We start from the raw sequence: 27542 nt of genomic DNA, 5'->3' as shown, positions 1-27542 counted from the left end.
ATGGGTTCTCCTTCTACAGGTGTTTCTCCTGAGACCTCAGAGAGTACTTCCTCATCTTGATCTGAAATGTCAGATGAAAGTATATCTTCCTGATCAGAAGTGGAAGGTAAAGGTAAAGATTTCTTTGACTTTCATTTTTTATTGTCCAGTTCAGATAACCGATGTATGCGGGTTGAAGGGGTCTCAGACTGTGTACCTTCTACATCAAAGTAGTTTTGGCATGAGTGGATGTGTCGTTAGTCGTATCTTGATGTTTCGAGGTTTGATGATTGTCGACGTTGGGATGTTGTTGACGTCAATGTCGAGGTGGAGATGAGGAAGAAGAAGAAGCATAAATGTATCTTATTTTCTTCTTCCTACGATATCCGTCATCACTCGAAGAAGACTCGGTGTCGGAGTCATCATGTCAACGTCGATGACGGGACTTCTTATGATTGACCTCAATGTAAATAGGTTCATCATATTTTGACTTGTGTCGGTGTGAAGCAGATCAAGGTAGAACGACTACCTCATGTTGAGAGGACCAGCATCGATCTGGAGACAGATGCTTTGTCTTTGTTGATCGCTTTCAAGGTGGAGAAGTCAGCCTTGAAGAACTCGATGGCAATGAAGGTGCCAGAGATTCCCGCCCAGTAGAAACAGGGCTATGATGGGGAGAAGCCGGGCTAGAAACAATAACGTCTACTAGCTGGCTAGGGCTTGGACAGTGGTCGAGGCTGACAGGTGAAGTCTCAAGCTGCAACAGAGGGAGGGTAGCAGCGGCTTCAGAAAGAGATTCTCAGTCCCAAAATGAATCCTTCAAAATCGGTGATGGTAGTGACACCGAAAATTGAGGGATCTGTTTCTGATGGTCTTTGGTTTTGTCCTTTCTGTCTTTTAACAAAGCCTTTTTCTGTTTTAGGTGATCCTTTGCTCAAAGTAGTCTTTGATGTCAAGATAGGTGGTTTCTTAGTGGTCGATGTGGATGATTTCTTCGGTAATTTATCGACAGGTTTCAACGTCGACAGTGGTGGTGGGGAGGCAATCTGTACTTCAGACCGTGGGGTAGCTGATGGTGTCGGTGTCGTTTCCATCGAGAGTGTTTTATCCCACAAGAACAGTTTCAGACGTTGCTGCTGAGCTTTAAGGGTGGCTTTTGTAAACTGTTTTTCAGTGCCTGCAGGAGTGTGGCTGATGAGACTCTCCTAAACAAAACGGGCAGTGGTCATGACCATATGAGAGTGGTAGTTTACATGAACATGACACGTGCCTACTGAAGAGTCAAGAAGGGGACATAAAGTTGAAAATAGAATAAGGGTCTACAAGACACATGATTAACTGAGTAACAGAAGTCCAGAAATGTAAATCCTCTGAGATGTGTTGTAGAAATAGTGAAGAAAGGCCTGTAGCGGTAAGCAGAAAAAGGCGGGAAAGTGAGGGGATCCAAAAAAAGCCAAATCTGAAATGCGAAGTGAAGAATAGCGAAGGAGTACATATTCAAAGGGCAACAGATAGAATAGCCAAAGGGAGTCCAAGGGAGTCCATGTCAGAAGCCATAATCCAGTAGAATATAATGAAATAGAGAGCTCTAAGACTGAGAGGTTCCAAGCCTAAAGGCGGTAAAATGGAACTGAAGGCTGAGGCGGGTGGAGCATGGGGCAACTCTAAACTTTGTTACTTTTCTACAAAAGCTCTAGAAGATTCTGAGAGGACCACACAGGCACTGTCAAAGCCTATTGTGTGAATTCACAGAGGTCCACTTGAAGAACCATGGTTACAGGTAAGTAACCTATCTATCCTATCATTCACGTAATGCTTACAATTCATTCTAAGAATGGGTTTAAATCCTGGGCAATAGGTTTTATCTGGATCTTTCTTGTTGAGAAATTATAAACTGTATTTTAAAATAAAAATGCATTTAAAAGTTTGCTTAGATACATATTCCAAACATTTTTTTTTACAAAATACACACTATTGAATGCATTTTATCTCAAAATATGCATTTTGTAGGCTTTCTTTCCTAAAAAAGGGTTTTAAATATATAACAGTATAGAGAACAATGGCTTCAAAACAATCTGAAAAACTGGAAGAAGGGCAATATTCAAAATATGACTATGTACTGGTACATGTGGACTATCTAGAAGGTGAGAAATAGGCTACCTTGCTGAAGGATGTAGACAAAACAAAAGTCCTTCTGTGTCTCCGTTCTGATATATGAAGTAGTTCTTATGCTTCAGTAAATGCTCGCAATGTGCACTGTCTTCTGACAAAGGTTTAAATAGAGACTGATTTACACCTACTTGTGTGTTTATGAGGTGACCACAGGATGGAGCAAATATCCGACAGATACCCACAGGGTGGAGCACCCTCCCCAGGAGAATTTCATCATGCAGAGAGAGAAATTTTGATTGCTACATTCCTTGGATTAGCCCAATTCTGGTTGCAAAATCTGAGGCCATGGTCACAACAACAAAACATCCCCCTTTGTTAATGAGACTTTTCATCCCTTTCTTGTTGTGCTTCATGGTCACTTATATGTACACCTGGATTGGGTTGCAAAAAGTCAGCTACTGCTACATGTTGGGGGCTCTTTTCTCTGCTGTGACTCTGGAAGCAATGCATTGTACTCAACACGCACACACAGAGAGAGAGAAAGATAGGCAGTGCATTGCAGTTAAGAACTCAGGAGGGAACAACTGTCACACGATGATGATGATGAATAACTTAGCATCAATAGAAATACCCTGCAAGCCAAGTCCAATGCAAACCACAGCACAGTGCTAATTGCCAAACAGTGTGTGTGTGTGTTTGTCTCTGGGGGCAGCTGCACATCTCCCCCCACCCTGGCCAGGTAACTGGCAAGAAAAAAGAAGAACCTATGGAGGATCATGGAAGAGGAAGAAGCAGAGGCAAAAGGGGAGGGTCTTTCTCCTTCTCCCTCCCTTCCTTTACTCCCCCCATACTCTCCCCCACGATCACCACTTCCTGGGGCTTGTCTTCATGGAAGCATTTCCTCAAGGCAGCTACCCCTTATCTGACAAAGAGCAGCTTTGTTGGGCTGTGCTGCTCATCCTGGGATTGTGGCTGTCTTCACCTGCCCAACAAAAGCTGACTGACAAACAACTTTATTGGGACAAGAGTGCAAACTTTTGAGTTGTCCAGAACACTTCATCAGGCAAGGCAGCACCAGAAGCAACTGTAATGCCTCCAACTGACTTTCTTCCCCTTCCAGTTCTGAATGTGGCTTTCCCCTTTCTGAATGAAGAGTTTAGGAGAACTACAGAGGTGCCTCGATTTACGAAGTTAATCCGTATTACAATGGTGTCTGTAAGTTCAAGCACCATTTCCCATAGGAATGCACTGAAAACTAATTAATCTGTTCTGACCAAAGGAAAAAAAATCACCAAAAATTTAAAAAGAACACAGCAAGCCCAGTCAGAAAGCACTCTGTTTCTGAGGTTTAAGAAGAAGAAAAAACCCTCCAAAAACAAACACTAAAGCCACTTTCGTTGCTGAGGTTTAAGAAGAAGGGAAAAAACCTCAAAAATAAACAGCAAAGCCACCACCAACACACACAGAAACATACCCACCCCAGCCAAAACCCAACCAGAACAGTTTTTAAAAGGAGAAAACAGCAATTTACCTCCCTGCAGACGCATACTCACTTTGAAGCAGAAGGAGGCTCTCCCAAGCCTCCTATGACAACAACACACTCTCTAACTGCCAAAAGTGAAAGAGCTACAGTACAAAGCAGCCTCATCACCACCTACAGTTAGAAATCTGGATTGCCCGCCTTTTTCCCCTGCCTGTTTCTGTATGCAAGTGGAAGCTCCGTTCGCAAGTCGAAGCAAAATGTTGTGACCGCAGCTGTTCGTAAGTCGAAATGTTCGTAAGTAGGGATGTTTGTAAGTCGAGGCACCACTGTAGAAAGCTTACAGACTTCTATGGCTTTTGGTTGGTCCCAACAGAATTACTGCCAGCCAGAAGCTTTGGTGGGCTCCCTGTCCTCTTGGGTTCGCGTTCTTGCCCTTGTTTTGGTGCCCACTGGAGGAAGAGACCCCCTCCATCTCTCCACTGCCTCTGTGCCCCTCATGAGCTGACCAGCCCTCATCTAAAGCTCCACTGCTTCTGTCAGACTGTCTGAAATCACCTGGTGATGCACTCCTTCTACTCTGCCTGGGTGGCATTGGTGTGTGTGTGTGTGTGGGAAGAGTTCTCACTTCCATTGAAGGGCTTTCCAGGCTCTTGGTGGCTTGGCTGAGGATGGGTGACATGGGAGGGAAAGGCTCGTCTACCTCTGAAATTGAGTTGAATTGCTCTTCACTTGGGCAGGACAGGGGGAGGCTGGACTGGTCTGCTGCCTGGACTGTTGAGGCTGGCTTGTAATGTAATGGGCTATGGCAGGAAGGATCAGCTTTGGTTTCACTTCCCATTTGCCTCCCCCATCTCTCCATTGCTCTCCATCCCACTCCCACATCACCTGGGAGGGGTTGCACAGCTCAGCTTCTGAACACTGACCCCCACCCCCACATCAAGAACTTCCAATTCCTTTAAAAAAAATAAAATAATCGGACAGCCTCTCAACAGTAGTGGTGGCAGTCTTCCATGGTGACTTTAGGTCTGAAAAGAGTATGGTTATGCACACCTGACATAATTGAACTAAATATTTCAAACTGCACCCAGAACAAAAATAGTAGAAGCCTCCAGCCCCACTGGAAATGACCCTCAGTTAGCATGGTGGTAGGGTAAAAGTTTTACTAAGTGCCATGAGTTGTACGACCACAAATTTAAGATGTGTTCTCTTTGGGGCATAACTAGGGAACATTTTGTTGGTGTGACTACATCCTCAGTTTCATTTTTTTTAAAACCCTAACCTGCCTTTTTTGACTGCATTTTTTATTAACTTTTGATTCCTCCTCTTCCCTTCCTTTGTCATCTCTGTAAAGGCAGCTTCACTGTTGCTCCCCAATACACATCACTCACATTCTATGCTGGCATCACACTCCATTTTGATCTATTCCCCTGTAGGATAATTGCTCTTATACTATGACAAGGAAATTAAAAATATTTAAAAATTTCTCCTGCTGCCCCCACTGCTTTTGGTGCCATGATTAGCTCCCCTTCTTCTCGTGGCTGAAGCTCAAAATGTTTCCAGGTCTTTCCCTGCTGCTTACAGCCCCAGCAAAATGGATAATCTAACACTATGAAGGCTATTAAAGTTCTGGGTAAGTGAGAAACTAATTAGGAGCTAATTGCATTTAGTCATCATGTTAATGACATTTGGCCTTCTGGAGGTTAACAGTTACCAGATGAAACTTGTTTATTAAAAATAATTAGTTTACTCCAATTTCTGTCTAGTTCTTTCAGAAATACTTCAGACTTCCTTTGAAATGAAAGAGAATGAAACCCAACATTTGTATCAATCATCTTTAAAAGCTAGTGCACTACAGGGACCCTAATAAACAATTATGTGAATTGAGGGCAGGGATGAAAAAATATTATCATTTCATTTTTCCCTTTCTGCATGCAAATTTCAGAATATTTTGGTACACATTTTTGCTAATATGCATATTTTAATGCACTTGTTTCATTGACTAAAGCATGCTTGTCCTTTTTTTAAGTAAGCATTTTTTTTCTTTGATGAATGAAACCAGATCACCAGCCTCAAGTCATCATCCTGTTACTACGTCCATGAGGTACTAAATGAAAATTTTGTATATATGTACATATGTACGTATGTATGTGGAGGTGCAGGCAGGAATTATGACCTGAAGAATTTCTTCTTCTTTCCTAAATCTGAAGATCACACACAGAACTGAAGATCAATAAGAAAATATGAAGTTTGGAAAGATCAAATTATTAAGTACAACCAAGGAACAAACTACATGTTACATTGATTTTCCAGAGAGGTAACTATGTTAGTCTATTGCAGCAAAACAAACACAGAAACAAATAAAGAAAAACAACTCACAGAGGCTTATGGATCCTTAGAAACAAATGTGTTTTATTTGATGTAACCTTTCTTGAAACAGAATAAAACTTGTCAAATATAATGGAGAGGACCTCCTACTGGTTGAAAATAATGATATGTGTGAGGATAATTAATCCTATGTCCATCTCTATGCCCATTTTCTTGATCAAAATTGACTGAACCTATAGTTGATCTTTGTCTTTTGACAGCAGTGCAGGTGAGCACACTCACCCACAGAACATCAATTTGTTGGAAATTTATTTTGACCAGTAAACAAGGAGGTGAGTTATGTTAACCATGACTTACTTTTCATCACTGTTCTCAAGAAACTGGAACCTACATCTGATTGAATCAGAGTGCAAAGGAGATTGATTTATATCCCAAAGAATGTGTCTGACCCAAAACAATAAGGTAGGAGAAGGCCTGATGATTAAAGAGGCAAAAGTGATCAGCTTCCCATATACTGGTTAGCCTAGGCTGCAACTGCAGAAATGAAGGACTAGGAGACACTTTATCATAATATTCACGGGAGCCCAGTGATGCCTACCAGATGAAATCCTCCTTTTGTTACAGCTACAAGTCTAATGATTTCCCACAGAACAATTGGGAATGTCTAGCTTAAAGCTGTGAGTTTCAAATAGTTTGAACATCGCATGGTCCTCAGAGATTGTGAATATGATTCCTTTCTTCCACACACTTCAAAATTAATCTCTTTTTTTTGTTTTTATTGCCTTCATTGCAAATAAAAGCCCTTCCAAATAATTTACAGACAGCGCAGAAAATCGGCATGACTGTAGTAACCATTATGAGACCCTATCATCCCACTCATGAGACCACTGGAGAGTTATGATTCATTGCACAACATGAAAAATTGGATTGCTAACTATATAGGCACATTGCTTATAAATTCCCTTTTCTCTAAGTGCCATCAAGATAATACCAAGGAGACAATTTAAATGCTTTCATTTCAGAAACATGCAGCATATGTTCTCATACAAAACAATCATACTTAAGAAAAAACAGTTATGAAAATCTGTTGGAACCAATGTCTAGTTATTTTAAAATACCAGATTAACACACAGCTTCTACATTCATTTTCAAATCAATGTGACTTCAAGGTTTGGCTGGTTATTCAGTAAAAATAATTTGTGTTTTTTTTTTTGAAAAACAAACCAAAAAGATTGATAATGTAGAGATTTCATGAAGTTTTCTAAAACCAGATTCATTCTAACTTTGGGTACAGATGAAAGCTTAAATTACGCAAAACAAAGAAATAAACTTAAAAAACAAACAAACTTTTAAACATTCCTAAATTCTTCTCCAAATTTGATAAAAATCTGAGCCAATAAAGAACGGCCAGCATTCCTGTCCAACAGCTTTGCCATTCTGTATAATGCCTTATTTTACACATGATTGTTCATTTTATTTAATTTTGTTTTATTTGGTACCACCCTAGCACTGTAGCTAAAAGCATCCGCTTTGCTCTGGATGACTATGTATAAACAAGAGACCTGGACATCACCAGTAGGAGAATGTTCCCAGTTCTAACGTGCGTGCTATCAGAATTTGATGTATATTCAAACTCATGATTTCATCTTTTATAATTGAATTAATAGGTCGTGCCAGCCTAGGATATTTTGCTGTCTGAAGCAATAGATAAAACAATGCCCCTCCATTCCACATGGAAGCTATCTACCTAGCCCTTGAAACCTGCATCACCTGTGACATCAGAAGAAGTTCTTCAGCTCTATTTCATGTTAGCAAGCTAGTATGAGGAATGTAGGGTACGCCATGATGTACACACATTCTTGCTTGCTAGAATGAGAAGGGACTCAGAAGGGGCTGAGATGTGTGTGTGTTGTCCCTGATGCAGTCCTATATTTTCTGCCTGAAGCACTTGCCTCACTTTAATTCTTTGACCAGCCCTACTTGTTGTTGTTTAGTCATTAAGTCATGTCCAACTCTTCATGACCCCATGGACCAGAGCATGCCAGGCCCTCATGTCTACCACTGCCTCGCGGAGTTTGGTCAAATTCATGTTGGTAGCTTCAGTGATACTGTCCATCCATCTCGTCCTCTGACGTCCCCTTCTCCTCTTGTCTTCACACTTTCCTAACATCAGGGGTTTTCCAGGGAGTTTTCTCTTCTCATGAGATGGCCAAAGTATTGGAGCCTCAGCTTCAGGATCTGTCCTTCCAGTGAGCACTCAGGCTTGATTTCCTTCAAAATGGATAGGTTTGTTCTCCTTGCAGTCCAGGGGGCTCTCAAGAGTCTCCTCCAGCCACAATTCAAAAGCATCAATTCTTCAGCGGTCAGCCTTCTTTATGGTCCAGCTCTCACTTCCATACATCGCTACCAGAAAAACCATAGCTTTGACTATGCGGACATTTGTCGGCAAGGTGATGTCTTTGCTTTTTAAGATGCTGTCTAGGTTTGTCATCACGTTCCTCCCAAGAAGCAGGTGTCTTTTAATTTTGTGGCTGATGTCACCATCTGCAGTGATCATAGAGCCCAAGAAAGTAAAGCCCCTACTGCCCTCATATATATATATATATATATATATATATATATATATATATATATATATATATATATATATATATATACAAAGAAAAAATCACAAGGCACATTCAAATATCTTCTTAATAACTGATCTCGCTTACTTTTTTCTTTTTCTTCTGCTATCAAACTGAATATGTCTGCTTTGAATCTGGTATTGCCATTCCTGTTCCACTAAAACTCTATTTTCCCCCTCTAAGATCCATCCTATAGTGACAGTATCAACTCCTCTGCTCCTTAACTGTCACACTCTTGAGTTATTGGGACCTTGGGTGCCAGTTAATGAGAAAGGGGTAGACTATCAGGAAACATGAGACGATTATCCTCTGTTAGTCTCTGAATTGTACTGAGCAGCAAAATGTTATTTGGCCAGAAATTCAACATTCTGCAACATATAGTCCCCCACCTCTACATTCTCTGTTGGTTTTATGAGGAATCAAAAGGCAACTGTCTCCCCTCCCAGTGCTAAGAATAATACTCTATTTGGTACTTCTTTCATTGAAATGCTCACAATAATAAAAAAAAAACCTTCAAGGTGTACTCTTCAACTTGTTCTTTGTTAGTGTTCCTCAACTCATTCCTCATTTTGCCTAAATACAATATACAGTCAACAGTGTCAATGAAGTTATCCTTCTCAAAAGTTTAGGAAGAAGTATAGGTAACTGACTGGAATGAATAAGTTGTTGTTGTTGTTGTTTAGTTGTTAAGTTGTGTCTGACTTTGTGACCCCATGGACCAGAGCACGCCAGGCCCTCCTGTCTTCCACTGCCTCCCGGAGTTGGGTCAAATTCATGTTGGTAGCTTCGATGAACCTGTCCAACCATCTTGTCCTCTGACATCCCCCTCTCCTCTTGCCTTCACACTTTCCCAACATCAGGGTCTTTTCCATGGAGTCTTCTCTGAATAAATAAATGAATATATTACCACCTTTTTAATTCCTTGTTACTGCAATAAAACAGAATTGAAGTTCCTTCAAAACAAAGATTTGTGTTGTTAATTCCCAGTCCTAAAAAAAAACTGTTGTTATATGCCATCAAGTCATGGCTGACTTATGGTGACCCTGTGAATAAGTAATCTCCAAAATGTTTTGTCCTCAGGTACCCTGCTCAGCTCTTGTAAACAAAAGTCAGTGGTTCCTTTAGGGAGGCAATCCATCTCACATTTGATCTTCCTCTTTTCCTGCTGCCTTCAACATTTACCAGCATTATTGACTTTTTCAAAGAATCTTGCCTTCTGATGATACAGAATGTCCAAAGTAGGATAGCCTGAATTTCATCATTTTTGCCTCCAGTGATAGTTCAGGCTTGACTTGCTCTAGCACCCACTTGTTCATCTTTCTGGCAATCTAGGATATCTGCAAAGCTCTCTGTGAGTGCCATATTCCAAAACAAATCATTTTTCCCTGTCAGCTTTCTTTACTGTCCAGCTTTCATATCCATTCATGGTGATCAGAAATGCAAGAAGGTGAATGATCTTGGTCTTGATCTCCAGTGACACATCCTTACACTTTACAATCTTTTCTAGTTCTTTAATTATTCTTCCAAGTGTCAATCTTCTTCTGATTTCTTGGCTGTGAGAGGGAAGAGAGGGAATGTGGAATATGATAGTAATAAGCATTATTAATAATATTATCAGTAACTGAGCATCAGAGTGGATACAGAAGTTTGTATTCACTGGGCCAGGTCAAACAGAGGTGTCACAATAGAAACAACATTTCCTTATCATGTAATCTAAGCAGACTATCAGATAAAGCTGTCTTTGTTGTAGTTGCTTTTGTGAAGATTATTTTATGCATTCCTGTGCATGCTCAGTTGTCTATTTTGAAAATTTCTACTCAGAGTCTATAAAAGAGCAATTGTCTAGTTATTCAAGGAAACCCACTTTGCATATACGCTGTGTGTTGGTGATTCTCAGATTTTGAAAGCAATAAAGTTTCACTGTTTTATTACTGAGATTCACTCTGTGTTCTGTTTTGTGAGCCCCAGCTGGCAAACATGAGTTCAGCTGAATGGCTATCCATTTGGACTGATGATTGAAAAAAGGTATACCAGATCTCTGACTATTTCAGTTTCTTCATTGTCAGTGTTAAAGTTCCATAGTTCTTCTGTAGTCATGATTTTTGTCTTCTTGATATTTAAATACAGACATGCTTTGGCACTTTCTTATTTCACTTTCACTAAAAAATGTTTCCAGTCTTTGCTGCTTTCTACTGGTAAGATTGTGTCATGTGCATATCTTAAATTATTGATCTTCTCCCACAATTTTTCACTCCTCTTTCATCTGAATTCATTATGGTTTTCTATATGTTCTGTGTACAGATTAAGCAGATAAGGGGATAAAATGCACCCTTGTCTGACACCTTTGCCTATGGGAAACCATTTTGCCTCTCTGTATTCTGTCCTAACAGTAGCTTCTTATCCATGATACAAGTTATGCATCAGGACAATCAAGTCCTGAGGCACACCCATTTCTTTCAGAACAACCCATAGTTTATCATGATCTGCACATTAGAAGTGTTTACTATAGACTATAACATATAGACTGATCTTCTTCCAAAATCTTTAGTGCTCTTCATCTGCCAGCAGATATTTGCAATATTGTTTTGCGTTTCTCCTCCTTTTCAAAATCCACCTTGGACATCAGGCATTTCTCACTGCATATAAAGTAAAAGCCTTTGTTGCAACACCTTGAGCATTAATTTGCTTGCATAAGAAATTAAAACAATGGTCCTCTAGTTCCTACACTCCTTGGCATCTCTTTTCTTGGGAACTGGAATATACAGTATATTGAATATTTCGAATCTGTGGGCCACTGTTTTGTTCTCCATATTTTTGACATATTTTTGACATGTTAGAATTTTGACAGATTCAGTCTCTGATTTATTTCTTCCTAATGCTTTCAGATCAGCTGCCACTTCACCATCTAGAATGGAAGGTTCTTCATTATAGGGTTCTTCTTTGAAGAAGAGTCTGTCATTCTTTGATCTCTTCTTTATAGGTCTACTATACTATTTCTATGGTTGGCCTTTGCTTGTTAGCCTACTAAAATGCCAGTGGATTGAATGACAAACTAAAGCCAACAGTCCTGTGTTTTGCAAATATGCATGATCACACACAAGCACACACTTGATTCACTGATATTTGAAAAGGGCTCTTTGAATATAGAACATTTTTCTTTGGAAATACTTTGCATTTCTTTTCATGTTGTATATTTGTGCCTCCTTGTTGAGAACTTGCTTTTTCTGAAAAATCGATTTTAATAAAAACCAAAACAGCTTTAACCAAAAGCTCATCATAAGAGTAATAGTATTCACATGTTACTGTAATGTGGTTAAGAAAAGATACACTATAAAAGGACTAATTATCAGCCTGTACATGAAAGAGTGTCGTGTTTTGATGAATTCACATTGGTCCAGCAAGGCACACTTGAAGTCCCTGAATGCCAAGGGGGTTACAGTGGCTTGTTAAGGCACTGAATGAAATCAGTTACATTTTCTTGCATCCGATCAGTTGCATTCTCAGAGCATTGATATGACTACAGCAGGACAGACATACTGTGGAAGAGTATCACTCTTTACTCTGGAGGAGGAAAGTAGGGGGAAGAAAAACCATCCCTTTTAGAGCTCTGTTGTTTACAAGTTTAAGAACTATGCTTCTTAAAAGAAGCAGGGGCCCCCTCTGGACCATTTGTCCTGGACAAAAGACTAAGGGCTACCAGCACAAAAAGCAGGGACATTAGAAGATGTTCTAAGCAGGTTGAACTGAAGTATCTCTGAAGATAACCAGAGCAATAGAGTGAATCAGATTTCCTAGGAGAGAGGTCAAGTACAGTTCATCTGACTGACTGTGCTATAAAGCAAGTAACAGAAACTCAGCTGACTCTATCCACCCATGCAACTATTCTGTTCCAGAAGTCTGAAACAGAAACTTTCAGGCAGGCCAAATTTCAAACTTCAGGTAAAAGAAACTCTAGTCACCTTGAAACTGGCTGTAGGTCACTGATGTGCTGGAAGCATTTTTCTGTGCCCTCAATCTTCTGTTATCGGCAAACACTGATGGGCATGATGACATTCAAGTAAAACAAAACAAAACAAAACCCTCACATTCAAAACAGCAGTAGTAATTACCTTTTACCCCCTCGATTTCTTTACTTGTTGCAGTTATCACATGTATTCAAGGCCAAAAGCCCAAACCAAAATGTTGTCCTTTTTAAAAAAACAAAAATCCAGCACAAGTTCTATATAAAGAAGCTGACTGGACTGCTACATGAACCATTCTACAACACTTCCTGTGGGACCGTATTCTCCCCTGCATGTCAAGGCACCAAGCCAGTTTAGGAAATACATGCCAGGCTGTGTCTTTCAACAACTCAAAGCCAAATTTCAGCACCTGCTGCTTGAGATAACTGCTCTACTCTGCCTAAAGTAGGACTGGTGCTGTTTATTTTCGTAATTGTATTGATGTGCAAGATGGTGTAAATATAACCTAAAATCCAGCAGTAAATCACATGAGACTAGGCCCATTGTATCAAGGGGGATTTAATTGGTTAACTTGTATGTAAGGGCCTGACCAGATGGATATATAGATAGGTATTTGGATTGCTCTTGCTACGGTTTGGTTTGAACCAAATTGAGTTGTCCATTTACCCGCCCGGCCCAGAATAATGAGGCAAGGCACAAGACGTGGGTTAAACTAGAGTTACAACTTTATTAAACTTTTAGTCATTAAAATTACCCTTTCACAAGGGGGCATATTGTAGTGCAAAACAGGTCTGGAAATAGAGTCAACCCAAACTTCCAGCCCAGCCCTTTCCTGGGTGAATTCCCTGCTCTGAATCCATGCTGTCCTACTGTACAGCACAATTTCCACCAGCCAAATATTGGGGTACCTCCAAGGTTGCCCCCCAAGCTTTATGGCCCCACATATGGAATCCCCTTGCCTCCCCCTCCCATTATCTAAACCTCTAGTTCTGCAATTCTGAGAGGAGGCATCACTTGTACCCCCTGGGTGCCCCCATGAAACTCATCTGAACCTCTTCCCTTTTGCACTACCCACTATTACGAATTATTATAAATGATTGCCTAACTTTACTGGCCCTTAAATGCCCCAGTAAGTAAGAACATGATGGGCAAAACAACAACAACAACAAAAAAAAACAACATGAGCCTTTCAGCCAACTCTTGGACTCAGGTCAAAAATTTACATCCAGCTCCAATGCGAGCAGCTAATCTCAATCTTACTACCACTGTGGTCGTACTAACAGAAAAAGAGGCTGAGGCTGAAGTAAAGACAAGTAGCCTTTTAAAGACCTTTTTGCCCTGCCTCTGCTCAGCCAATGATGACATTTTCCTGCCTTCAATCTCATCTGATCACAGAGAGAACCATGTGTTTCTACTTAGATTGACCCATCTGGTCCCTTTAAGTGCTGTCCCACTCCTCATGCTATAAGCTTCGGGACCTCTGTTCTTTTAGCTTGATTTGGTGTGCTCATAATTATTCTGTTGTATACCCTGTGTGGATGACAAGTTGACACTCAAATATAATTGTGGGTGCTGTTATTTGATGTGACAACCCTGTGACCTAATAGGTGGGTTGTGACATCAAAAGGAAAGATGGAGAAATCCCCTCCTGTATTTTTATCTATTCTTTTTAAAATATTTCCCTAAGTGATACAGTTAAATGCTATTACCATGCTAGGTACTAGCATTGGTCTTTTGATATGCTACCCTTTTTTTAAAAAGGACAATGACAACAACAAAAAAAGGCAAGCTACTCTGGCTTGCTGAATGGCAGGTGTAAGAAAAGGCAGGGAAGGATGCTATGTCAGCTCCATGGGTGCCATCCCAACAAGGAAGTGCAGCCTTAGCAGAGCCATGGCTGAGGAGAAAGATGTGGGAAAAGGGGGTTTACTTCTCTTCTGTCTCTCCATCCTTCACCCCAGTGTTTTGTTGGAGTTTTACAACCTCACATGCTGCCTGAATTTTAATGACTTTTTGGGGTGAAGTGACTTTCAGTCTATCCAGCACTTATCACCCCAATTACATAACAGAATTCAAAGAGAGACCTACCTCCCTATTGGGAGTTTCCTTTCCCTCTCTTTTGTCTTTGAAAGATGTTGAAAGTAAGTTATTTTTGCATTGTGAGTTTAAATTTGTTGTTTGCTGTTCATAACTTTAAATAACTTTAAGTAATTAATGAAATATTCTTTCTATTACTAGTGTCTCAGAGTGAATTACTGAAACTGTGTCAGTTAATGAGAAAAAGGGTGGACTATCTGAGGAGCCTAAAGTTATTTTTTTCATGGAGTCTCTGCTCTTCTGCTGCACATCAAAAGGAGAATTTTAAGGAAAAAATTCAGAACTCTGCAACATGTTTTCCCCTTGCATCAGTACTGCTGCTGTGAGCTTGTCCCGCTGCTATCTTCTGCTACTGCTTCCTTAATGGTGAGGAAGCTGGATAAATTTATTCATAAACCAGGTAGTTTACACATAAGTAAACTGGAAAACTGCATCACTCTGCCCAACAACACCAATTGGACAACTGGCAACAGGAGAAGTCCATGTTACTTGAGTAATTTATGCCTCTCTAATGCCTGCAATTCATTTTGGTGAGGAAATTGTAAAAGTGTGTGTAACTTTGAGAAATGCAAACAGAAGAGTGGGTAATATTAAAATTACTGAAAGGCATGACTGAATTGCACATATTTGGAAAAATATGTATACACATGGTTCACTCAGTCAACATATGTATAAGAAAAAACAGTACCGAAATAAAATATGTAGTGATGTGGAAGTTAAAAAGCAAACAGGAAAATGCACACACATTTTCATGTAGGAAGAAAAAAAATTGTGAGTGCAAGTGCCCTCTGCAAAGGCTCAGAGCTGCCTGGGTGGGGCTTCTTTGCCTGCCTGTCTGGATGAGGTGAGAGCAGGGAGCTTTGAAACAAGAACGGGCAGGCAGAGCTCTGGATGGGCCTTTAAGGAGGCTGCCTGTCCCTGCTCCATCCTCTTCCCTGCCTGATGTGTGATGGAGAAAGCACTGTGTTAGAGCCACTGTGTTTTTATTTTCACCATGTGGCTGAGCAGCACTGAGAGAGCTCTGTGGGGATAGGGCTACAGTATATAACAACATAGCCTTCACAGTTCGGGGGATCTTTATCAGGGTGGGAGGGAGCCTTAGCAGGATCACTGGGGCTTTGTTGATTTTTAAGAAAAAGAAGAAGAAGAAAATAATTCAGTTTTAAAAAAATCACTGGGGTTAGGAAGGGAACAGATGGCCGGCATCCTGAGGGCTAGTAGCTGAGACAGGCCTGCCCTGGGCCCTGGGGGGGTGGTCTGAACTCCAGAGTCTTGGGGAGGGCAACAGTGTGAGCCAGTGGGCAGGCAGTAGGTGGACCCTGAGGGGTTGCCACTAGGTCAGACTTTGGCAAGAGGTGTGTGTGTGTGTGTGTGTGTGTGTGTGTGTGTGTGTGTGTGTGTGTGTGTGTGTGTGTGTGTGTGTGTGTGTGTGTGTGTGTGTGTGTGTGTGTGTGTGTGTGTGAAAGGATACCAAATAAATAAATAATTGTATATATTTAAAATAATCAGAGAGAGAGAGAGAGAGAGAAGGGGGCAAAAAAGCATCTCATTTTGACTCTGAGCTCCTCAGTAACAGGAATACAAGACACAATGCCTCCCAAAGAAGGTAGAGAGGGTAACAAGGTGAAACAACCAGTGAAGCACAAGGTCCCTGGTTTCTCCCCTCCAACAATCTCATCATCAAATGAGAAGGAATGGCCAGATTATTCAGTCATTTGGGAAAAGCTCAGTACCTTAGAGCAGTGGTCCCTTTTCTGAGTCTTGGACCGGTTGGGGCAGTGGGGTCCATTTGGCCATGGACTGGCACCAGGCCATGGACTGGGGGTTGGGGACCCCTATCTTAGAGAAAGTAAGTGCATAGGCCAGGGTGGCAACTGGCTCTGATGTAGTGCGCAGGTCACACAGGGAATCAAAAGTTCACAAATTTGAGAAACTTAAAAGGATGGGGGATATTATGCTATCTCATTTCACTGTTTTAGAAGGTGGGCATTCTGGTCCTTCAGGTACATTTTCTGTGACAGTTACATTAGTGAGGAGGTCTCTTGGATCCTCAGCCCCTGGCTAACCAGCAAGAAAGTCAAGGATGGCTTCAGCAGGCATGCAGACACAGAAGGATGGCAAGAGAGACCCAAATTTAGGTGCTGGAGTCATGGTGGCTTCAGGAACCATGCTGCCAGGTGAGATAACTGTTACACCAGCCACTTCACAAACAGCAGGAGCTTGGCTGTGGGACATTGGGAACCAGGTAGTGCCGATCCCCGTGCCCTCACCTTTGCTGGCAACTCAGCACAAAACTAGTACATTGGGGGGAAACCCAAATTCAGTTTCCATGCCTAGGACTGCTTCACACAGTAGTAGCATCAGGAATAGAGGAGGCTTCTAGCAAAGCCATTCCAGATACAGGGTACAATTCTGTGCCACACTATGCTCTCCCAAAAAAAAATCTGAAAAGGACAGTACATGAACATGTTTCGATTGTTAAATAGAGAGTTAGAAGAGAATAATGAGAAGGCGGAAGATAGGGAAAGGGAGAAAGTGCGAAGATACAAGCCTGACCACTGCTGGGCTAGTTGGTTGCCAGCTTTCCTTATACATGCAGAGACTATAGAATGAGCACAGCCTGAAAGGACTTTCTCCTTAATTCAGTACTCAGACTTAATTTATAAGGTGTATGTCAACTTCCCAGAGCATGTGTGGTTTCTTTATGATGAAGGGTTCCATATGCATGTTACGCTGCACCCCAGCATGCACTGGGAGGTGCTGCACAATGGATTGTAGCTTCGGTTCAGGACACTGACCCATCTGCTCTTGGGTGAAAGGTTTGATAGTGGTCATTTAGTGCAGAGAGCATTGCAGTCCAATTCTTCCCATGCTTTGTGCCAGGTGGTGCAACCCCACTTGTTCAGCTGGGAATTTAATTTACGGGGATCCTGCAACTGCCAGCCATGTAAGTTTAGGCATCAAAGTACCATATGTGATGAATCCCATGCATCTTTCACATGCTCTAGAGGATGACCAGGGAGAACAGGGGGAAGGGAGACTGGGGACAACTGGAAATTGTCTCCCAGTTCCTGTAATCCTCCAAAAGGGCCCCAGTCCATTTAAGGTTGCGGTTTTGGAAGATTGGCTCTGAAGCTATCCTGATAGAGCAGTTATCAAATTTCTGCTTGAGGGGTTTAAAGTGGGCTTTCACATTCCTGCTGTTGGGGTTAGGGTGGCCACTTTGACCAATAATTTGAAGTTGGTTAGGGGGTGGGAAGCTATAGTTTGGGCTAAGATTAATGAGGAAGTTGTGGAGGGAAGAGTGCTAGGCCCATTTTTGGCCCCACTGGTTCTGCGTTTGAGGGTATCTCACTAGAGATAGTGCCAAAGAATGTGCCAGCTGAACTTAGATTGATGTATCCTTTGTCCTCCAAGATCCCATACCTCATGACTCTATTTATGACAAAATACATCAGGAGCTATGCAGCATACATTACATATCTTTTGATGCGTAGTACACATGGTGCAGGCATGTGGGATCAGGGTGGACTTGGCAAAATGTGACTTTAAGTCAGGCTTTCAACTCTTCCCTGTCCACCCCAACATTAGATTTAGTTGTCTTGAGTTGTACAGGGAATATGGGGTACATTTATTGGATTCAGGATTAGATATTTTCCTGCATGATTTACAAGGAGGTCTTATGGCTGAAATGTTCAGTTTAGTGGGGGACTCAGGAATACCTTGTAGTCCTGGGCTGTGGCAGGTAGTGCTAAACAGAATAAGCTCAGGTGAGTTTGGGGGGGCACCCAGCAGTGCAAGTCACCCTGACTCTCAGAATTCCATTAAATGAGGTTCAGCAGAGGGGAGGGGAACTAGGGAGACCCCAGAGGATGCTGGGCACTTGCGGTCTAGAGGCTCAGGTAGAGGATGGCCCTGGATACTCTGGCATGGGTGACTAAGAAGATGCTGTGCACTACGACAGCACACTTTCAGTGCACGAACTTGCTGGGAAGGGCTGGACCACTTGGTCAGGATTGACATGGTTTGCAGTCCTGTTTTGCACTATGGCAGCCCCTGGTAAAAGGGGAAGTTGAAGTTTGTTACTAAAGTTGTGGCCCTAGTTTAACGTATTATTTGTGTCTTGCCTTGTTATTCCAGGCTGGGTGGGCAATGTGGAACTGGGATAAGAATTCCAGTGGGATCCTGAGAAGCACCACAGAAATGGGACTGACATATTTTTTTCCTTCTTATGGGAGAATAAATAGTAAAAACAAGCACATAAGCAAAGCAAAGCGTGCTGCTTATATACCGCCCCATAGTGATTCAAGCACTCTCTGGGCAGTTTACAAGTTAATTACGCAGGCTACACATTACCCCCCCCCCCGCCCGAGAGATGGGTATTCATTTTACCGACCTCGGAAGGCTAGAAGGCTGAATCAACCTTGAGCTGGTTACTTAGGACTGAACCCTGGGTTGTGAGCACAGTTTTGGCTGCAGTACAGCAGTTTAACCACTGCGCCACGAGGCTCTTGTAAGAACAACAAAAGCTCAAGGGAAAATATTTACAAAGATAAAAATAAAAGCATAGAAGTGTTTTGCACAGTTCTGTGCCTGGATATAGACAAAAGCAATAGCAAGAGCTTTTGTAGATTCAAATTTAGGTTTTGTTATTTTTTCAAACACAATGTCCAGATTAAGTACATAATAAAGATAACATTTTATAAATGATTTTGCCTTTTTCCCTTCACTTGCTAGAAGGTGGTGCAGAATCTCTGGAAACTATGTTTTAAAGCGTGTAATTTAGTTAATAAGATGTACATCCTGGAAAAAGTATGGATATTTGAAAACACAATCAGGCAAAATAAGAGGTATTTTTTTCTTTTCTTTCCAATGTTACTTAGTGGTTCAAATTGTACTGTCAGATGTAATCAGCCCTAAGAATATATTTTTTTTCAGACAATGAAATTATTCTCTTTGTGCAGAGGATACATCTCAAGAACCCATATTGTGTCTGAGATCAGGTAGTGAAGGCTTGCCTAGACAAACCAGTTACCCCTTTGACTTGGCTGTTTTTTCTGATACATATTTTAAGGCATCTTGTTTTAAGTGTTTTACAAGCAGACTGCTCCACATCTGTTCAAAGTCAGAGAACAAACAGAGAAGTGAGTGTTAAGGGAATGTTTCCATTCATTTGATATACACTCCTGTTGCACTTCAAACATTAGAAGGAGGCCTTATCCTTTTTAAAGTTTCCTTTGCAGATGTGGAATCTGTACCTCTGAAGTGAAAAGCCTTTTGCCATAGAACCAAGGTCTGTTTCAGAGATGTGTGAATGAGAAATTACAGCTATGCCTCTTAGTTTCAGTTATCTTGGCTGAACTATTAATTGGCATGGTGAGGTACAGACAGCATTCATGTTGACAAATAAATCTTGTAGTCAGAGAAATAAGGTTAGGAATCCGCATATCATTTCCAGATCAATTTGGTCCAATGTTAGAGCATGCTTTTTGAGGTTAATCCTCCCATAGGTTAGTTATCTCTTTTGCAGGTACACCACAATTACAAAATGTGCATTGTTTTAGAGTGTTTTCTGGTCCTGATGAGAATTCCTATGAATTGTAAGGGTTAAAAATGCCTCATGTTCAAAAGAGGGTTTGTGTGTTATACAAGCTCTGGATGTAAATTCTACAGCACCCAAAACACAGAGGCAGAAAACACATGTCACTAAATGTTTATTTTGAATAGCTGCCAGCTGTCTCTTTTTTTCAAAAATAGCACAACCAATATTTTTCTCATTCTCTCCACCTGCTACTAGTATTATTCTCAATTGAAAAACAAAAACAAAACTTGTTTTGAACACAAGACAAGACATTTGGGAATGAAAAGAAGCTCTGAAGTTAAACAACAATTATTATTTATCTGCATGAAGACCTCGTGTAAATGTCATCATGGAACTGTTTTCTGTTCCAGTAATGAAATAGACTTTGATGAGGGAATATTTTCCTCCCCCAATAAAAGGTTATTTTTTGTGCCATCCTCCAGACAACCAAATAATGTTACTTCAATGCTACGTTGATCCTTGCAAACATATTTCTTCCATGTACTGTGTCGTTTTTCATCCACTTCTCTACAGCAGTTATACCATTTGCTTAACCTAGATACTTATCCAGGTAGAGGCTGCAAATGACAGGAAGAGCCCACATCAAACTCTTTTGATAGTCTGGTTCTGATCTTCCCATATTGTATCCATCACGTATATCTGAGAGGGGTCTCAGTATGTTTCAAAGATGTATCAGGAGGAGGAACCTCTGATAGCTTAGAGTGGAAGGCTTCCACTCAGGATGGCTTTAGAGCCACAACATGTAGATGACAGTGGCAAAATATTCTACCATATTGGAAAAGTGCAAAGCATTAGGTTCCTTGTTGCTCTGAATTTTCAGACTAGAAAATTGGATGCCACAGTTCAACTAAGTCTTGAGGTTGGTCATGGCACACTCACACCAGGAGCTATAAGCCAATGGATGTCTTAAACTCTGTGATGTCAAGGAGCTTCCACATTTTGATACTGACATGGTTTCTTTCATTTCATGCCTTCAATACATGCTGTGCTTCTCTGTTCAAAGGACTATGTGGTAAAGAATACTTTCTGTGAGAAATAAGGGTTTTTAGTACTGTTTCTTTAGTTGCACACACCCCACCTTGACATCCCCAAGTGATGCTTCTGTATGCCCTGTGGTGAACTCTCTTTGGCTGTCTGCACCAGGTCTTTCTGTCTCATGATGACACTCCTTTTGCTTGATCTTCATTGAACAGAATCAGTGAGTGTGATATTGCTGCTCTCTAATTTCAATGTCTTCTGTGTCTTAGATGGCCACTTTCTCCATTACAATAAATGATGAATTGTTATCTTAATAAACAACAGGTTATTTACATAGGTGGCTGTTTCAGATTCTAGTTTTCTTCCAGTTTCTCTGTTTCAACAGGGAGAGAGGCTGTTTCTACTCTTAATGCTCAAATCTCTGTGTCATATCCAATATGCAACAGTTTTTATGCCAAGGGGTGGGGGAATCAATACATTTGTTGGGGCATCTTCTTTATTTGCTTGTTTTTGGTCCCAGTTAGGTTTTGATTCGTTCAGTTTTTTGTGGGTGGGAGGTATGTGGGAAGCTGATGAAATTCAGGGACATCATTTACAGGTCTTCAGGTGAAGACATGTGAGACCAGAGGTGAGGAGATTGAAGCCCTCACCAGAATGTCATCCTCCTCTAAGAAAGAGCAAGAGGTACAGACAGATTCTCCAGCCTCCCGCATAGTGACAGTGCAACAGGGAGTAGATACCCGGGACCTAGAACAGGGGATAGCAAAGATATCAGTGTCTACCCAAACCGGGACTGAGAAGATGGGAACAAAAGAAAGGGGCAGACCGTTGGTGGAGGCGGGAAGTGGGGATATAAAAGGGAAGAGAGATGACATACCAGGGGGTTGGGAGTTGATTTGGATTAAAGATCCCTGGACAAGGAGAAGGTTGGGATGCCTTGGGAAGAGGCAGACTACCAACGGAGGAGAGGCCTGCCTCCTAGACCCTCTTATTGGGGGGAATCAGAAGCCAGAGAGTGGCAACGGAGGTTAAGGGAGGAGAAAGAAGCAGTGGAGAGGGAGGAACGAGAAAGAAGGGCATGGCATCTGGAGGAGGCTCATTGGAGGAGGTATTCACCGGACCTTGGGACCCACTATCCAAGAGAGACAACCCCTTTGACTTGGAAGGGAGAGACGAGGAGACCCTGTCCTTGATTGACACTGGTTTAGATTCACCAGACTATGAGGACACTAACCCTTTCGTTAAAGGTCCATGGTTACAACCTGTTTTTGCAAGACTTATGGACACCCTCGTTTGACCCGTTGGCGATGAAAGATAAAGTTGTTGATAAGTTCAAAGTTGCAGAACCCACATTGAATGTAGCAATAAATCCCAGTTTTGAATTCTTAAAGAAAGAGCATCCCGTGTTGGTGTCTGACCAGCCAGAGGCCCAATTCGAACCCTCACAAGACATCATAGATGACCCCCCCAACGTGACACCTTCTGATATGAGGAAAGATGTTTCCTGGATTCAATTTGAATTATCTAACTATGAAATATGCAGTTACTTGTTCATAAATTTATTTTTAAAAAATACTGCCTAAGTGACTTAGAAGTAACAAATGATACACAGTTACTTCTAAAAGAAGGTTGTTCATTTTTTAAAAAAATTGGACAGGATTTTTTCAACTTGTATGTCTTTCTTTTTCAGTCCTATTTAGCTAAGGAACAACTGCTTGGTTTTTGTATTTCTACACATCTTTCCAAGGTGCAATATCAGAATTGGCCAATAGATAGAACCTGAGTGTATTGTCTCATGTTTTTCTGACCTGTTGGTAATGAAGTCCTGAATTACGCAAGAATTATTAATGGAAAAATTTCAGAATATATGCAACAACAACAATGATAATTCAACTGCCAAGCAGTAATGCAATAATTTCCTCTTCAAATGTAACATTTATGCTCTGTCCCTACCCATAAGTAGTTACTTATATCTAGGGGTTTCTTTTCAGATGTTTCTATTCAATGTAGTGACACTGAACATTGGAGTAGGATCAGGGACTGAGGGCATAGACAGAAGCATCTCCCACATTTCCTGTGAGTATCCTGCTGGCAAGTAATATATGCTAAACTGCTGGATAGTATGATCTAGAAAATTCTGTAATATATTACTGTAAATAATATAACATTCTTTAAGGTGCCACTGCATTTTTTGGTTTTTAATTTTTTGTCCAATTTTTCTTTTGTCTGATATATAAAGACCAAAACAAGGATAAAACAATGTATTTATTTATTTATGTATGTATGTATGTATGTATGTATGTATTTATTTATTTATTTATTTATTTATTTATTTATTTATTTATTTAGCCGCCCACACTACCCAAAAGTCTCTGGGCGGCTTACAACAATGTGAATACAATAAAAAGATAAAACAATTAAAATACAATTAAAAATACAGTGCTCTTAAAAGTGGTGAACCATGATGAGTAGAGAATATTTTGTAAAAACAGGCTTGCCCTAAATAACCACTTCCAAAGTCTGTTGTTTAAATTTCACACAGGTACTTATTATGCAGCTGTGACAGCTGCTGAAAATGTAAGCAAATATAAAGTGTAAGGTAGAAAAAAAATTCATGGCAAACATGCAAGGGAATAAAAATATCAAATGGTTCTTGCTCTAAAAAGCTTCCACTGAAACCCTAAATCTGTATCACTCATAGAGGCAATACAAAAGACATCTAAATAAAAATTGAAGAGAAATGTTTAAAAAAGGCATTACCATGTGCCATGAAATCAATTCTGATTGAGGCCAAAATTTTCAGGGTTTTCCAGGTAGTATATATTCAGAAATGGTTTACCATTCCCTTCATCTAGGGGCACCCTGGGTCTGTGTAGCTTGCCCAAGGCCACTCAGGCTGATTCTACTGACAGGAGGCACAGTGGGGAATCAGACTCCCAACCTCTACCTTTGTAGCCAGATACTTAAAACACTCAACTATCCAGCAAGCTGTTAAAATAAAGGAGGTGTTATGCACCGAAGTGAGAATGTTAGGCCACAGCACAAGATAGAGGTGCACTATATTATTGCAACTGAAATATCAGAGTATATTTTTTAGTTTAACACTCTTCCTTCTGCCTGAACTAAATGGCAAATCTGTGGATTGGAATGCGAGCAGGACTTTAGTGAAAGCCAGATGTAGCTGCTTGTTGCTGCTGGAGGGGGTGTGTATGCATGCCCTTTCAGCCTCCTTCACCCTTAGTCAGACTTTTTTGGAACAGTTTCACTACCCTGTTATCCAATTGTAAACCAAGAGTATAGTACCACTGAAGTAAAGGGTAGCCATGTGGTCAAAGCAAAATAAAATACCAATGCAAAAATAGGCAATACCAACAAGAAAACACATGGACTCTCAATATCAGCAAAGCAGAACTGCAACCACTAAAATATCAACTTGGTTTTAATCTGACCATAACTGGCTAAACTTAGTGAGTTTGGAAAATTATTCCCCCAATTCCCAGAGGGAGGACTCAGACTTTCTGTGTCACTCCCTGCCCGTGGCCAAGCAGGAACACATCTTTTTCATAACTTATGACAACACAAATGGGTGAGATACAAAAAGACTTGGGGGAAGAACCTGTCTCTGATCATAATCCTAGCTAGTCAAGAAGGTAGCTCCCTGAGCTAACACTAAACCAAATGAGACTGTGCTCAATTCCAAAGGGATGCTGGAAATTACTAAGGGATACCCTGACACTCACCTAACTTTGTGCTGGTCTAGTGGCCAGGAGAGATCTAGAAGTAATGGAATAATTCAGAATAAATCTAGAATAATTCAGCCCTTTCCCCACTCCTCCCTTTCTCTGCTCTCATTATGGATTTCTTGCTAGCTGGTCTCTGAGATCAGCCAATATAAAGAGTTTGCTCTGATGTAAGAGGGTTCTGTTCATTCAAAATTAATTACAGCTGACATATTTTTGAGTTTGAGTACTGCTATCTGCCAATTAAAGCTATAGAAGAACTTTCTTTACATTTCTCTAGCATATTGCTCAATGTGATTCATTTTACTTTAAGTCAAAGAAGATGGTAGGTGAGTCCTGCACTGATAGTATTACTCACAATGCAAATATTATTGTAGCTCTTATTAGTGTGGTGTAATTGTTAGTATTGTGCAGTGATTCTCAACTTTGGGTAACCTTGGTGTTATATAACTGCATTTCACAAAAACCCTGGCCAGCACAGCTATTGATGGAGGCTTCTGGGTGTTGCAATCCAAGAACAACTGTGTTGCTCATGGAAACCACTGGTGCAGTGAATTCAGATTAAAGCCATATAATTAACTGGATGTGTCTTGAGATAGTCACTTTCACTCAGCCTGACTTACCTCACAGGGATATTGTGAGGAAAAAATTCAGAAGGAAGGGAGCCATGTATGCTGCCTTGAGCTTAATGTGGAAAAAGCAGGATAAAAAAACAACATAACAAGAGTCTTCTGTCCCTAAGTAAGCCAACAACCATTTTGGCAGAAATACTGATTAACACAAGAATCTGGGGAAAAAAAGAGAGAGTAAAATTGATCCACTGTCAAGATGCTGAAGTTTCACCTATAGCTTTGTTTTCATCAACATAAGGAAACAATACATTTTGCTGTAAATGGAAGAACAGCAACAGAAGTGTCTCTTGGCATATATGCTTGGTTCAGTCCTGATAGCTGGACCTCTTAAGAGAGCATATTGAAAGAAAAACAGAAACTGGGAATTTCAAGTAGGTGCTCCACATTTCAGCTTTATTGTAGCTGATGAATGATATAAAAACCTGAAAAAATTCAGAAAAGGCCACATGGTTCAGGATTATACAAATGCAAGAGTAAGGTGATATCTTTATTGAACCACAAAAAAAAAATTTACACAAATTGCACACTTTTGTGGGGAAAATCTTACTTTCTCAGGCTGCACACAACTCCTTCATGGACAGTGCAGAAAAATTGTTGATCAAAGTCAAAAAAACTCATGGCATATGTCCATTCTGAGTCTGCTTGTATGAAGTGAGGCCAGACTAGGTTGTAAAGTAAGCCAAGATGTGTGGTTTAAAGCATCCTCCCTTGTAGCATGGTTGGAATTTTCCATCCCAAACTCCAAACTAAAAAAAAAAAAAAAAAAAAAAAAAAAGAAGTTGCTACATTTCATTGCTTGCATGTGAAACATGAAGTTTCTTCTGGGCTGGGGAGGAAAACTATGCAGACACACCAACCTCTGTTAGAAGGTTGGGGTTATAATTTAATTGATTCACAAGATAGAAGGCACTAATTATAGTCAAATTAATAATTTAATCAGTGAGTTGTTTCATAATGTTGAAACCTTTTTACCTGAACACTCAAAATCAGAGAATGTTGAAAATAGAACCATATTGTTAACATACTCAATTATACTAAACCTGATGCATAATACCCCTTCATAGATTGCTACCTTGTCGAGGCGAAGGGGCTTGAGTAATTCAGAGAATATGGGCTATGCCGTGCATGGACACCCAAGAAGGACAGGTCATAGTGGAGAGTTCTGACTAAACGCAATCCACCTGGAGCAGGAACTGACAAGCCACTCCAGTATCTTTGCCAAGAAAACTCCATGGACAGAAAGAAAAGACTAAAAGATATGACACTGGAAGATAAGTCCCTCAGGTCAGAAGGCATCCAGCATGCTACTGAGGAAGAGTGAAGAACAAGTACAAGTAACTCCAGAGCTAATGAAGTGGATGGGCCAAAGCAGAAAGAACGCTCAGCTGTGGACGTGCCTGGAAGTGAAAGGAAAGTCCAATGCTGCAAAAAAGAATACAGCATAGGAACCTAGAATGTAAGATCTATGAACCTTGGTAAGCTGGATGTGGTCAAACAGGAGATGGCAAGAATAAACATTGACAACCTGGGCGTCAGTGAACTAAAATCGATGGGAATAGGCGAAATCAATTCAGACGATTATATCTACTACTGTGGGCAAGAATCCCATAGAGGAAATGGAGTAGCCCTCACATTCAACAAAAGAGTGGGAAAAGCTGTACTGGGATACAATCTCAAAAATGCTAGAATGATTTCAATACGAATCCAGGGCAGACCTTTCCACATCAGAGTAATCCAAGTTTATGCACCGACCACTGATGCCGAAGAGGCTGAAACTGACCAATTTTATGAACACTCACAACACCTTCTAGAACTGACACCAAAGAAAGATGTTATTCCCACTATAGGGGACTGGAATGCAAAAATAGGGAGTCAAGAGATAAAAGGAACAACACTTAAGTTTGGCCTTGGAGTTCAAAATGAAGCAGGGCAAAAGCTAATAGAGTTTTGTCAAGAGAACAAGCTGGTCATCACAAACACTCTTTTCCAACAACACAAGAGACGA

The sequence above is a fragment of the Pogona vitticeps genome, chromosome 3, assembly GCF_051106095.1.
Source record: "Pogona vitticeps strain Pit_001003342236 chromosome 3, PviZW2.1, whole genome shotgun sequence".
Lineage (NCBI taxonomy): Eukaryota > Metazoa > Chordata > Lepidosauria > Squamata > Agamidae > Pogona > Pogona vitticeps.
This window is presented reverse-complemented; position numbering follows the sequence as displayed.